The sequence below is a fragment of the Dama dama genome, chromosome 27, assembly GCF_033118175.1.
Source record: "Dama dama isolate Ldn47 chromosome 27, ASM3311817v1, whole genome shotgun sequence".
NCBI classification, from domain to species: domain Eukaryota; kingdom Metazoa; phylum Chordata; class Mammalia; order Artiodactyla; family Cervidae; genus Dama; species Dama dama.
Window position 1 is genome coordinate 21,142,044 of NC_083707.1, and position 14,826 is coordinate 21,156,869.

Sequence of the window (14,826 nt, forward strand, 5' to 3'; positions counted from 1 at the left end):
GCTGACAGCCACTCTGCATCGCAGGGGGGAGAGTGGAAGGCCCAGTAAGGTTTGGGAGGGGTGAGGGTTTGCAGGAAGCTAAAGGTGATGAGGCTTCCCTGGTGGCTTCACAGTAAAGAATCTGCCTGAAATGCAGGAGGCACTGGTTTGATCCCTGGGTCGGGAAGATCCCCTGGAGAAGGGAATGGCAACCCACTCCAGTATTCTTGCCTGGAGAATCCCATGGACAGTGGACTCCTCTGTCCATGGGTCGCAAAGAGTCGGACACAACTGAGGGACTAACATACACCCACAGAGGTGACGGGGGCAGCAGGGAGAACTGTAGGCTGAGTCGCAGTGGGTCAGGGCCCTGGCATGCTTCTCTCCACTGGGTCTCATGAGCCCCAGCATCCAGCTGCCAACGCAGGCAGGCACAACAATGGCACAGCCGAGATGAAGACATCCAGACACGAGGCTGCCCCTTCTGAGACGGAATCCTGGCTCTTGCTACTTTAATTAAGAAAAACAAAAGACGTGAGCTGGGCAAGTGTGCCTGGGAGATGCCAGGGGAGGTGAAAAGGATGGGTTCTTGGCTTCCTCCAGGAGGGCTGTCTGCAAGGAGCACTCGGTAGCCTGGCCCTGCCGTCAGTGATGCTGAAGTTGCAGTGCAGAACGCACAAGGCCCCGGGAAAATGAACCCTAGTCAGCTATCCCAGACTGACGCCAGCCATGGCCTCCAAGTGACCCTTGCTCTACCCGGCCACCGTCCTCAACTCTGCCGCCTCCCAGAAGGGCCACTGCATTCCCTCCACCAGCGTTGGTTAAGTACCTACTAAGCTGAGAGCCAAGCAAGCTCTGGGCACTCAGAGCGGCTCATTCCCCGCCCTTCGGACCTGACTCATCCTTGTTTATGTTTGCCTGTTTCTAGTCCTTTTCAGAGCTTCTTCCCATCCACCATCTTGAGCATGTTCTCAACAGCCAAAATGTACAGATGGGAAAAGGGCAGCACAGCTAGGACAAGAATTTGGGTTCCCGTCTTGTAACTGCACGTTCTTGGAACCTCGCAGCACGTTCTTATGGTTGCAGCCATGGGCTGCTCAAGGGAATCTGAGGTCAGGAGTCAGGGGGTGGGGGGTGGGGAAGAGTGGGGAGAGCAGAGGGGCTTCCAACCTCACAAGAGACATCCCACGAGGTCACACAAAGGCATCTTGGCTGGGTCCCAGGGAAATGTGAGAGGTCAGGGGCCTTGTGCTCATGGTCTGAATGGAGAGAAGGAACCAGCCTTCACAGAAAAGACAGGTCCATAACCTGTCCTGGAGGGGTGAACTGGGTTTACCTAGATAGGCAAGGACAGCTTCCCAGGTGGCACTAGTGGGAAAGAACCCTCCTGCTAATGCAGGAGACATAAGAGACCCGGGTTCGATCCCTGGGTTGGGAAGATCCCCAGAGGAAGAAATGGCAACCCACTCCAGTATTCTTGCCTGGAGAATCCCATGGACAGAGGAGCCTGGCAGGTTAAAGTCCACAGGGTCGCAAAGCATTGGTCACTACTGAAGTGACTTAGCACCGACGCAGACAGACAAGGCCAGGGAAAGATGGAACAGCAGGTGGAACTGAGGTGAGCAAAGCTTCCAACGAAGAGTGAGGAACAGTGGCTGGGGTCAGTGAGGCGGCAGGGCAACAGGAGAGCAGGACGTGGGGTGGGGTGGGGGCCCTGGCTCCCAGGCTGGCACCCTGGGCTGCAGGGAGCACTGAGGGCAGAGATCCTTCCTCCTCTGGTGGGAGCGTCACCACCACAGCCAGGGGCATCAGAACCGGGTCTGGTACTGGTGTGTGATACCCGAACCCCCTCGCCCGCCCAGCCGGCAGAGCTGGCTCCTGCCAGCCAAGCAGGCTTGGGTGAGCCTTCAGCACCTGCAGCAGCTGAAGGAGTCTTCCCCCCACCAGTCTGAAAACCCCCAGGGGATACCATCACACTTGGAGACAGGGACCCTAGTGTTCACCCCTCCCTGACCTGACCTCTCTGGGGGTTGATGTTTTACAAGCGGAGCCCAGAGAGGGCCTCCTAATCCCAAGATGATGAGTCCCTAGTGGGAGAAACCGCTCATTCTGTCGACACATCACCAGGTGAGCTCCTAGTATCCACCAAGCATGGGGCGCAGTTACAGGAAGGATGCAGAGAAACCACCAGAGTGATACCCATCCACCCCTGTGCTCAGCTCTGCTGAGAAGATGTGTAGACCTGCATGTGGGCAGAGAAAGAGTGGGCGAGGCCAGGCAGCTGGGATGACCCCCATGGCCAAGGGCTGGACAGCTACTTTCCATTATGGAAGAACATTCATCAGTGCAGACTTGGGGGACTAGAGTTTGGGGATTATATGAGAGGAGCGGCAGAGGCCTTGTGAGTGGTGGTCTGGCTCGCAGGCTCAGGCCTTGGGAACCGGCAGGGAGGGTGGGAGGGAGTGAGGGACCATGGGAGGGGCTCCAGGAGCAACGCTGGGGGCACCCACACAGCCCAGAGGCTAGGCCGTGGCCCAGTGGGCAGGTCAGGAGCTCCCAGGTGGGGAAATGTTGTTGTTGTTGTTGTTGTTTGGTCGCTAAGTCGTTTCCAACTTTTTGCGACCTCATGGGCTGCAGCACGCCAGGCTTCCCTGTCCTTCACCATCTCCTGGAGTTTGCTCAGATTCATGGGCCACACACATTTGGGGCCTGGAGGTGGCCACCCTGCTGGGCCGGCACCTCTGGGTGGGGGAGGGGGTCGCTCTCTAGTCCCCCCACCCCACCCCCTGCACCCCCACCTGTCTGCAGAGGTGTGGAGTAGATGCTGGAGCTGCCCTGGGAGGACACTGGCACAGCGTTATTAAGACATCTGTGTCTCTAATGAAAAGTTACCCGTTGCCGGGCAGGGGAGAGACACAAATCATTATGAATCAATTTAGCTCTGACCAGCCATCTGCCCGGGCCTCACGTGGGGGGAGCCAGACCCAGGCAGGGAGGGGCCGGCGCGCTCTCCGCCCCAGCCCAGCCTTAGGGACGGAGGGGCAGCCCTGCCCATCGGCGGGCACGCGAGACCGAGGGCCGCCTGTCGGCGGGGACCTCATCCCACAGCCCGCCTGGGGTGGGCTCCCGCGGTGCCCCCGTGGTGTGCCCGAGGGAGCAGGCCAGGTCAGGGGGCCAGGCGATGGACTGTGAACCGGAGGAGAAAGAGGGGCAATTCTGCCCCCTGGGGGATCTGCGCCGGGCTGCCCCGCCCACGCCCTCAGCCCTGCCCTTCCCGCGCGGGGGCCGCGGTCACGACTGCCTTGGCATCGCGGCCTGCCGCCCAGGTCCCGAGCATCTGCCGCGGGCCCCTCCTGAGGCCCCGGAGCCGATCGCTGCCCGGAGAGCGCGCCAGTTGTCGTGAGCGCCCCGCGGCCTCCGACAAGCTGGCAATTTGTTGTTGTTTGTCGAGTGCTTTTGTCATGCAAATCCCAGAGCCGGCCGCTGGCGCTGGGCTCTGAGGAGGTGGGGTGTTTTTACCTTCTTTTTTTTCCCCTTCCCTTGGCCTTTGCTGTGGCAATTGTGTTGTTTCCAAAAAGAAAGAAGAAAAGAAAGAAACAGCATATAGAGGAATATCATTTATTTAATTTTATTTGCACTCAGCGTGTGTGGCTCCCCAGTATGCAGCTCACCTTCAGAGGATGCCAAGGCTGGGGTAGGGAGTGACAGGAGGTGAAGGAGTCTAGAGGGGCGCCCCCATCCTGGAGACAGACTCAGACCCTGGTTTAGGCACCCAGGCCCAACTCCAAAAACCAGTCCTCTGGCAGGAAGCCCCTGCCTCCCCACCCCCACCCACAGTCCTCTTCTGGTGGGTTTGTGCCCATGACGAGGGTCTCCATCCATATGCACTGTATTCTCCTGGGACCCCGAGCAGCCCAAGTCCAGTCTTGCCCACTCTGACCTGGACCTGGGTGCCCAGAGCTCTGGTTCCTGCCAACACCCCCTCCCCCCACCTCCTTCACGTGGGGCTGGACAGCACTCCCTGATGGTGAGAGTCTGACCCCCAAAGGTCAGTTTGTATCAGATTCCCATGTAAGCAGGGAGACAGCTGATTCTCCAAAGGGATTTTTGGTGAATTCTTGGCCAGCCTGACAATCTCTGGAAAGCAAAGACTGTCCCCTTTGTATAACATGGATTGTCATGATTCTGAATGGTTTTGAGCAAGTCTCCAGAACATCCATCAGGACAGGTCTGGGGTCTGGGGTGGGCTTCCTCTGCTGACTGCTGGGCTAAGCTGGTCACCCCTTGACCAAGAGGTCATGGGAGAACACGAGGGTCTTCCTGAGAGGAACAGAGCTGATCTCCACACCTTTGTTCTGTTTCCCCCAATCCGCATGTTCATTTAACACATAGCACCTGCATCAGTCAGCTCAGGCTGTGTAATAAAATACCACAGACCTGGTGGCTGAAACAAAAGAAAGTTTTCATTCACAGTTCTGAAGTCTGAGAAATCCAAGGGCAAGGTGCTGGCGGGGTTGGTTGCCCGTGAGGACTCTTTCCCTGGGTTACAGACGGCCACCTTCTCACTTCGTTCTCACATGGCAGAGAGAGAAGCAAGCCCTCTGCTGCCTGTTCTTGGGCACTAATCCCATCGTGAGGGCCCCACCCTCAAGGTCTCGTCTAACCCTCATTACTTTCCAAAGGTCCTCCCTCCTAATACCATCACAAAGGATGAGGCAGGTGTCAGGGCAGAAAGGGAAGGGGCAGTTTGAGCTGAAGTGGCAGGGAAGTCCCCTCTGAAGTGACTTTGGCCTGAGACCTGAAGGGCCCCAAACCTCCTGATTAGCACAGCAGGCTGCTTCTCTTCTGCCTCCTCCCTCATCCTCACCTCTCTGAACCCTATTGTCTTCTTCAAAGCTCACCTTCTTCAGGAGGGTCTCTCAGATGGACCAAATCAGAGACCCCAGCTTACTCTGACTGCAGAAGATGCAGTGTGAGGGGTGTGTGTGTGTGTGTGTATCTGTGTACCTGTCCATGTGTGTGTGCCTACACACATCACTGTAACAGACAAAATGGGTCTGAGTCTGTACATTGCAGAATGTGTTCTTGCACATTCAGGTCCAGTTCTTTGGGGACCAGAAATTCCTGGGAAATGGCCCACTGGGAAGAGTTGCCAGATCCCACTGAGCACAAAGGAATTTTCTAAGTGCAGGAAACAGCCTGCTGTTTTCAGGAAGGCAGACCCCGGCTTTGCAGTGGGCTCTGCTCTCTTCTTCGCTCAGCTTAGCTGGGTTCTTAGGGGTCAAATTCAACAGGATGTGGGTCAGGCTCCCACAGTGTCTCTCACAGCCTGTGCACATAAATAGGAGCCTTTCAACAGCACCTTCAGGGGTTGCCTGTATGCAAAACGATGGCCAAGTGCAAACCCAGGAGTTAAAATGAGGATGGCTTGAGGGTGGTGCTCTAAGCACTTTCTTGTGCCTCCTGAGTGAGACCTGGTGGGGAGGGGGACAACAGGGATCTTGGTCCCGTGGCGATGATGCAGCCCCTCCACCCCGCCCCCGCACTGAACTCAGCTTCCAGCCTGTTCTCTGGGAAAATCTTTATTTCCCCTGCTTCCCCCACCACAGTGAAGAGCAGATCTGAACACTCGCAGCTGAATCATCATCACAGAAGTAATTCTAGTTGAAGGGGAGCAGAGAGGCCCACAGCCCCCGGGGTCCCCCAGGTTCGATTCCTGTGACCCAGTTGCAGGCAGCATCACTGAGTCCTCCCTGCTGTCACTAAAAGCAGCCCTGGGACCAGTGATGCCCTGGATACGGCGCTCAGGGTGCGGCGCAGCAGGCAGGATGATGCAGCTGGGAAAGACCTCAACTGCCTGCATCCTATTTGCCCAGCTCCGTCTCTCCCTCCCTGCCCCACCTCACCTGAGTCCCATCCTCCCCCTGATCCTCACCCGGCGCTCAGGAGACCAGCCCTGCCGCAGCCCGTACTGTGCGCCTGGCCCCAAGCAGAGCCCAGGGGGCTCAGGAGAGGAGCGCTCGCCCCCGAAGCCCAAGGTAGTTGGGCTGCAGCCGGGTTCCGCCTCTCGTGCTGAGAGTCAGGGCCTCGAGAGGAACAATTCAGGGAAGCCCTGATCTGATGGGAGAAGTGGGCGCACCAGCGGATCACAGCAAGGACAGGAACGTTCCAGGCCGCCTAGGCCAGAAGGCAGGACCGCTCGAACCCAGAGACTAGCACAGGGGTCCTGTCCTATGTGACTCAAAGCCTGGAAGGCGGCCCCCTGAGTTCAGAGTAAGCAGGACAGACGCTACTGTGGGGCTTCAGAGGGCAGAGAGGGACGCTGATTCCTGCAGGCGTGGGCAGGGGCTGCGCCTCCAAGGGGGCGATTTGCCTGAGGATGTGTTCGTGTGTCCTGATGGTTAAAAGAAGGCCTGGGGTCACTGCCTCTCTGCCTGTCTCAGGAAACAAGTGTTGAATTAGCGGATCGGGGACTTTTGTCCAAAAGCCTCTCTCTGCCTGCTCCTTAGTGCTTTGTCTCCGGCCACCTACGGCTGTGGTTTGGGGCCCCCTCCCCAGGTCATCGGTTTCCTGCCCCCCTCCGCCTCGTGTCCCCCTGTCTGGTGGCAGCCCGTCCAGCCAGACGAGACCAGACATGACGGAGGCGGGCAGCCGGTGCGTTCCGGGCTGCCGTGACAGCTGACGAAGTTACAAGGACGGGGCCGGCAGGGCGGACGGGCGGCCCGCTCCCTCCGGCGGCTGCCCCTCTGCCGCATTCCATTAGGATTGATCAGGCTGGGTCAGGGGTCTGCTGGGCCTGCACCGGTCACCTGCAGCTTTCACAATGACTGATGGCAGCCCTGTGGAGGCGGCCCCCGCCCCCTCCCCCAGCCCCCACTTCCACCTCGCTCCTCTCCGTTAGTCCGCGTCTGGCCCCCTCCCACCACGTGGTCTGGCTCTGACGGCTCCTTCCTTCCTTCCCTCTTTCCTTCCCTCCTTCCATACTTCTGCCCCATCCCACTCCCTGCTCACCAGCCGCTCTGCCACCGCAGCACAATACAGGTGCCCTCAGTCACCCTGCAGGGGGCTTGTCCCAGCCCACCAGCCTTGACTTAACCGGGGGCCATGTGCCCAGCAGAGGCAAGGAGAGAGGAATAATGCCCACCCTCACTCCTCTCCACGATCGCCTGGGAACAGTTGCCCTCCAGGTGGGGTGAGAAGACCCACCTGCACAAAATTGGAAAATCAAACCCAACCTGGGACGGCCCAGAGATGCTGTGTGTGCATGCCAGAGCTGTGGGGCGGCCACTGGTGTTTTCCAGCTCTCTCATTCTTGGGGCTCCAGGGGCATCAGGGTATCATGAACGAAGAAGAGAAAGAACCCAGTGGAGAAACTGCCACACTGCCCCGGGCACCTCCCCCTGCCACACTGCGGGCACCCGCACGGCCACGCCTCCTGGACAAGTGCCCCCAGCTCACCCGGAGGGGCAGGCAGAGGCATCTCATGATATGTCCTGGGGCGATGGCTGGACCAGAGCAGCCAGTTCCACCCCCACCCCACCCCTCACCCAGGGGATAAGGCAGGCTCAAGACCCCGAGTCCCGTGCAGAAGCGAACCCCAATCCCCAGATCACTCCATGGGCCTGCCCTGAGGGAGAGAGCTCCTGACAGGGTCCTGACAGTGTCCTCTGCAAGGCAGCCGTGTGAGACTCTCCGGGGGTGTGTGTATGTGTGTGTGTGTGCACGCGTGCACGCCTGTGTGTTTGGGACCAGGGTGGATTCCCTGCACGTGGCCCGGGAGACAGATTGGGTGTGGGTGGGGCCGAGTGTTTTGCTGCTGTACTTCAGGCGATGTCTGTAAATATGTCTGAGCATGTGTGTGAGGGTGAGCGCCTGTGTGCGCGTGGGCGTGGGTGTGACCGTGACGGCAGGGTGCGGGTTGACGGGAGGTGACCGCACTGGGCGGGGTGGGGAGGAGACATCTGCTCTCTGCTTTCCGCTGCCTTCTGCCTCCCCTGGGCACCCAGAGGTCCGGCCACACGGAGCAAAATCACAGCCCAGCCCCCTGCTCCCACACACGCTTTTAATCAATTTGGTGCTTTCTTGTCAAGAAGACAAGCTAGTTGCTTCCTGAGGATCAGATGGTGACGGATGAAATATAGGGAATAATTAAATTAGCAGTGTAATGGTGGTGCAAACCTCAATTAAAAAAATATTTCCATTGTCATAAAGTCTAGCCATAAATTTTAGGAGCCTCGCGTTCCTGTGGCCTGCCACGCTCGGCAGCCGGACCGGCGGCGTGCAGTGTGGGCTCGCCTCAGGGGGCAGGGCTGGGCAGCCCGAGAGAGGTTTGCACACCGCTTTCTCTGCCCCTGCTGCATCTGGGGGCGTGGATCCGGCCAGGTGTGTCACTAGTGCTCACTCTTGACCACCGCCTCCCTCCACCTTTAAGCTCTCTCTCACTTTAAACTGGCCATCAAGGGTTTGGGAGGCCAGCTCCCACTCTGTTTCATTCCAGGTTGACTGTGCTCCGGGACACGGGGAGGGGGAAGGCTGGGAGCATCACCCAGAGCTCAGGAAGGCTAAGGGGGGAGCCAGGTGCCCCGGCAGACACCCCGGAAACACCTGTCCACTGACGAACAAAGATTGCCCTCCAGGGCGCCAGGGATGGTTTCCTGGGCCAGAGGGGTCAGGATGGAGAATGCTGAGTGCTCTGGGCAGAAGCAGAGGGTACTGGGAGGAAGCGGTGGAGAGGAAGAGGGAACCCTTGGAGAGGAGAGGGGCCCTTGCGTGCCTCGTGGAGGTCCTGGGAAGCACCCCCACTCCTGCAGAGTTCCTCCGCTTGCTCCTTGGAAGAAAAGCTATGAGAAACCTAGACAGCGAACTGAAAAGCAGAGACATCACTTTGCTGACAAAGGGCCGTCTAGTCAAAGCTATGGTTTTTCCTGCAGTCATGTGTGGATGTGAGAGTTGGACGATAAAGAAAGCTGAGCACTGAAGAATTGATGCTTTCAAACTGTGGTGTTGGAGAAGACTCCTGAGAGTCCCTTGGACTGCAAGGAGATCCAACCAGTCCATCCTAAAGGAAATCAACCCTGAATATTCGTTGGAAGGATGCTGAAGCTGAAGCTCCAATACTTTGGCCACCTGATGCGAAGAGCTGACTCATTGAGAAAGATGCTGGGAAAGATTGAAGGCAGGAGGAGAAGGGGGCAACAGAGGATGAGATGGTTGGATGGCATCATCAACTTGATGGATATGAGTTTGAGCAAGCTCCAGGAGTTGGTAATGGACAGGGAAGCCTGGCAAGCTGCAGTCCATGGGGTCGTAAAGAGTCGGACAGGACTGAGCGACTGAAAACAACCCTTCCAACAGGTATTGTGTGGCCTGCTATGCTAATAAATTCCAGCAACAGGCCCTAAAGGATATCTGTAGCCGGAGGGGAGGGGCCCCAGCCTCGAACTCAACCAGATTGAGGTCACCTCTGGGGCCCAGGAACTGTTGGTACCCTGTGGGAGGAAGAGCAGGAAGAGGGAGGAGAAGGGAGGAGGATGGGGAGCAGAGAGGGAGGAGGAAGCCGGGAAAGCAGAGCAGCAGTCAGAGGTTGGTGGGCGGCCATTCAGAGTGGTTGTTGTTCAGCTGCCCAGTCATGTCCGACTCCTTGCAACCCCATGGACTGCAGCACAGCAGGCCCCTCTGGCCTTCACCATCTCCCAAAGTTGACCCAAGTTCATGTCCACTGCATCAGTCATGCCATCCATTCAGAGAGGGGGACCGTATTCCCCCCACTGCCACCTCTGTGCACAGCTTCTGGCACCCTCAGAATCAAGCCTGACAAATGGGCCCTGCTGGCCTGGGCAGCCGATCCCCACCTTTTTTTAAGAACATCCCCATTTCCCACCTCAGAGATCCCTCCCCTTGTGAACATCAGCCCCAAAGAAACTACCACCTACCTCACCGTGATCCCCAGGGGCTGTTGCATTAAAGCAGGGACAAGGACAGTAAGTAAGGATGTGTACTAAGCTACGTCAATCGTGTCTGACTCTTTGCGACCCCATGGACTGTAACCCTCCAGGCTCCTCTGTCCATGGGATTCTCCAGGCAAGAATACTGGAGTGGGTTGCCATTTCCTTTTACAGGGGATCTTTTTCATTCAGGGATTGAACCTGCATCTGTTGCATCTCCTGCCTCGGCAGGTGGGTTCTTTACCACTAGCGCCACCTGAGAAGCCCAATGTAAGGATGCAGAGCATCGTCATCTGATGGGAAACAGGAGGCTGAGGGGAGATAGGACTCTGCTGGACTCTAGGGTCAGTGCCCCCCACGCCCACCCTAGGCTCCCTTTGGGGAGTGAGGTGTGGTGAAGGCACTGATCTTCGGGGATTACAGCTGGAAGGAGCAGAGGGCTGGGATGGAAAGTAGAACATGCTGGTAGTCTGCTCAGGATGCTGCAAAAAATGAGGTCCAGCCCACAAGGAGCAGCCAGGTACAAGAATCTGGAGTTTCAACCAGGTGGACCTTCCACCAGCCTCTTGAGGCCAGAAAAGCTGCCAGTCCAGTGTCCCTGGGTTTCTAGCCAGCCTCTGGGTCTGTCCAAGGAGGCTGAGCATGAACCACTGCACCCAGTCCTGGAGGGCAGGGACCTGGCTCAGACTTAGCATCAGGGCGGTGGCTGGATTGTGAACCTCCAGGATTGAGCACGAGCATCTGAGTGGCAAGAGGGGACTTGGAGGTTAAGGAAGCAGTTGACTGGCTGTAGTCTTGGGCATCCAAAGTCCCGATCTCAGGGGCAGGGCCCAGCCAGTGCTCAGGGGACAGATTCTGAGGGCCCCTGCCCCACTGCTGCTGGGGGATGCAGGGCCTGGCCCAGACATATGGGTTCAGCTTCACAGAGGGGCTCAGCTGACCCTGACCTCCTGGCTGCTGGCACGGTGGAAATTAGAAGGGCAGGAAAGGAGGGATCGCCTTCAGCTTTCTGCTGTAGAGTCTTGGACACAAATCACGCCCAGGACAAGGGACCAGAGCAACTTGCATTACTGAACCAAAACTTGGGTCCACTTATCCAATCTACTGACACTAGGTTGTAGGGAAGGAAAGTGCAGCCTGTATTGCAGGGCACCAAGCAAGGCGTTCTGGAACAGCTAGTGCTCGAAACACCCGCTAACGGGCTTCAGCAAAGCATTTCTAAAGGCAAGATGAGGGAGGGACATCCCAAGTTACGTGGTCAGCTTGTGAGCAATTGTCTGATTGGTTAATGGTGGGGTAACTGGATGGTGTCGCAGGGCTTAATGTTACCAATCCTTAGACCTCTGTAGGTCTGGGGGCTCCATGCTCATGGTCATCAAACAGTTAATTTCTTCCATTTGGTGGGGATTTTATTAATAGCATCTCTAAAACAGCTCCGGAAATGTGAATCAGGTACTAGGAGCTCAGAGAGGATCTAAAGCAGAGGTCGGGGGGTAAGAATCAGCCCCCAGAAGGCCTCATAGGGTCCTGCTCTGTTACACTCAGAGTTGTCTCCCTGCCTGTGCTGTTAGAATCTGTGCCTGGGGCAAGGGCCAAAGCATTATCCAGACATCCCCCAGGGAGGTCCCCAAGTGCTCTTAGCTGCAGATGCAGCCCCAGGGACCCCATCTCTCTGATGTCACCAGTTAAACTAGGAGCTGAGAGAGCCCCAGAGCCAGTTGAGAGGCACGGTCTTCATTTTTCTCCACTGGTGGTTTTTTCTTTAGGTCACTGCTAGAAAGTGCAGACTTACCCCATCAGAGGCAATAGCAGCTTTTTATTGCAAAGAGAATTCACAGAACCCAACTGTAGCCACCCTGAGGTGTGACAGTGGACTGAAAGGTGAGCCCATAGTCAAGGGTTTCTTCGTGACACCCTAGAGGGGAAACAATTTAGGGAAAACAGGAACTATTTAGGACTATAACAGTTAAAGATTATTGAGAAAGGGACTAAATTGTACCTAGGTGGTTTTTTTTTTTTTGCTTTATAGGCTTGTTTTCTAAGACTTTCCAATCTCCTGTTTAATGGCGCCATGTTCAAGTTAATTTAATCCAATCAAAAGTTCTACTTTGACTTTTGCTGAGGACAACGAGTGGGAAAGCGCGTGTTCACTCTTGGTGAACAGTCGTCATCACCTGCGCTGCCTCCCGACCAGGACAGTTCAGTGTGGTTCGTTCAGATTCTGCCTCACCCACCCCTCCCTTCCTTGCCCTTCCAGCCCTCCCTCCGGTTCCCAGGCTGGCCTCTCTGCATCTCTGCATCACCATCCTCCTTCAGTTCCCGGGACTCTGCAGCTCCAGCTCAGCTTCCAAGCACTGAAGGCTGGCACATTCAGCTTTCACCCACTTTCCATCTTCGTGATGGGCTCCACACTGCCCACGCAGGAGGGAAGGTGTTTCAGGCTCACGGTGGTCCCGCTCAGGAGCTGCTGAAGACCCTCCGCTCCTGCTCTTCTTCCGAGAACGCTCTCCCATCAGCAACATCCCTTCTCATCTCTCCCGTCATCATCTCTAATCCTTTATACACCTTGACCTCTTCTTGCTGAAAGCTCCTTCCTTTCCGTGGACTCACACATTCCTGGAAAACTCTGGTTTTCTTCGTACTTGCTTAATTCTGATGTCACCTCCTCTGTGAAGGCTTCTCCTTCTTTGGCTGATTATCCCTTTTTCTAAGCTTCTAGAACATGGTTTATTTCAGCACACACCACAAGATTCTATCATCCTCTTTGTCCATTTGTCAGTCTCATAGTAGACAGTCTTTTGGGGGTGGGAGTGGACATGCCTGTAGCATACAGACAGGTAAATTAAAATTGTAGAAATGTGAAAAACACAAATACATTCTTTGTCTCCAAAAAAATATGCTCAAAGCAGAAAGGCTGTACCAAATGCACATATCACCACCTGGTGGCCATCCTCAGAATTGCAAGTTTAGTTTATTTTGACAAAGTAAGTGACTCCTCTTGGAGAAGACTCGAGAGTCCCTTGGACTGCAGGGAGACCCAACCAGTCCATCCTAAAGGAAATCAGCCCTGAATATTCATTGGAAGGACTGATGTTGAAACCGAAACTCCAATACTTTGGCCACCTGATGTGAAGAGCTGACTCATTTGAAAAGACCCTGATCCTGAGAAAGATTGAAGGTGGGAAGAGAAGGGGATGACAGAAGATGAGATGGTTGGATGGCATCACTGACTCGATGGACATGAATTTGAGTAAACTCTGGGAGTTGGTGATGGACAGGGAGCCCTGACGTGCTGCAGTCCATGGAGTCACAAAGAGTTGGACACGACTGAGCGACTGAACTGAACTGAACTGAAATGAATCCTTGGGCTTCCCAGTGGCTCAGACAGTAAAGAATCTGCCCACAATACTGGAGACCCAGGTTCAGTCCCTGTGTTGGGAAGATCCCCTGATGAAGGAAATTGACAACCCACTCCAGTATTCTTGCCTAGAGAATCCCATGGACAGAGGAGCCTGGTGGGCTATAGTCCATGGGATCACAAAGAGTTGGATGTAACTGAGCAACGAACACTTTCACTCACTTTCAAATGAACCCCTAAATCTAAACTTGTGAAGTAACAGTAAATATGCTTGAGCACTATGAGTTTAGTGTCTGGAAGTAACAGTGAGGCCATTCCACGGGCTTGAGCAAAAGTGAAAGGTATTAACTGACAAAAATGCTTTGGAAAACGGATAAGTGTATGTTTAACTCAGACCACATGTCTGGTCCCTGCCACAAACTGGAGAGTAGAGAACTCCCCATGTAGCTAGAGAAACAAGATTCACACATGAAGCAGAGAGGCATTCAAAACTGCAGGTGGCTGGCACAGGGGGACACAGAAAGAAACCTTCTGGGCAGGGTGTCGATAGAGTTTGATAGCACAGAGCAGGGTTTGGAGAATGAATCTTCTCAATACATAGCCAGGCAGCAGGAGGGTGTGTTGTAGGTTGGGGGAGTTGGAAGGGATGGGGCACTTCAGTTCAGACAGCCACTGGCCTGTCTGATGACCCGGGGATATGGACCAGCTAAGGTCGGAAGAGGCCACTGCACCCCGCTCCCACTTTTCTCTTGACATCCCATCACTGCTGCTACCACCATCGCTGAATCCATTAAAAGTGACCATCACTTTCTTAACATAAAAGTCTGACACTCAGTCCGACAAATGTAACTGTACTTACAGGGACAAAGGGAGAGAAGGTTTGGGATGCAGTTGACCCAGCAAATTTAGATGAATGGCTCTGAGCTCATGGGTGCAGAATGGGGGCTAGGAGTCCACTGCAGAGGGCACAGAGAGAGAGGAGGCCAGCTCCCTGGGTGTGGAGGATGGGCCCGGGTCCAGGAAGGGACAGGTCAATCAGGAGTGCTCCTGAGCCCCTCCTCCGCCCACAAGATGCCCATTTCCCTGAATAGGACCACGACAGCCCTGCCGGGTCCTGTGGTGTGCCCCACTTATCCCTCCTACCACCTTCACTCTGAGCTGTCAGTGTCAGCATCCTTTCTGAGCTAAGGCTTCTGCAGCCTCCCTTTCCTCTCGTGACTCCTGACATAGCCCTGAGGACTTCAGGCACCCGAAAGGGCCAAAGGCCAGAGCCGGGTCCTGCCTTGATCATGGGCTGAACTTGCTGAACCAAGGTGAATCCCCCTCCCTCTACTGCAGGCCCCCCTTTGTCAGGAAGGGGCACCAGGCCCCCTCCAGCCTGCCCCACCTAGCTCCTCCCTCCCCAGTCCCCATTCCCAGCCCCACCCGCTCCCGCCTCCCGCCTCCCCCCTCCAGCGGTGGCCGGCCTGAAGACAGATATTAATGTGCAAATTAGCACAACCCGACTGGGTCCAGATTGCCACTTAGAATTTGCATATTAATAAA

General features: G+C 55.8%; 1 protein-coding gene across 14 annotated transcripts in view; it reads left to right on the forward strand.

Moving 5' to 3' along the window:
- Positions 1-14,826, forward strand: part of CELF4 (CUGBP Elav-like family member 4) — a 314,194-nt gene that overhangs the window by 169,813 nt on the left and 129,555 nt on the right. The window lies entirely within an intron of this gene.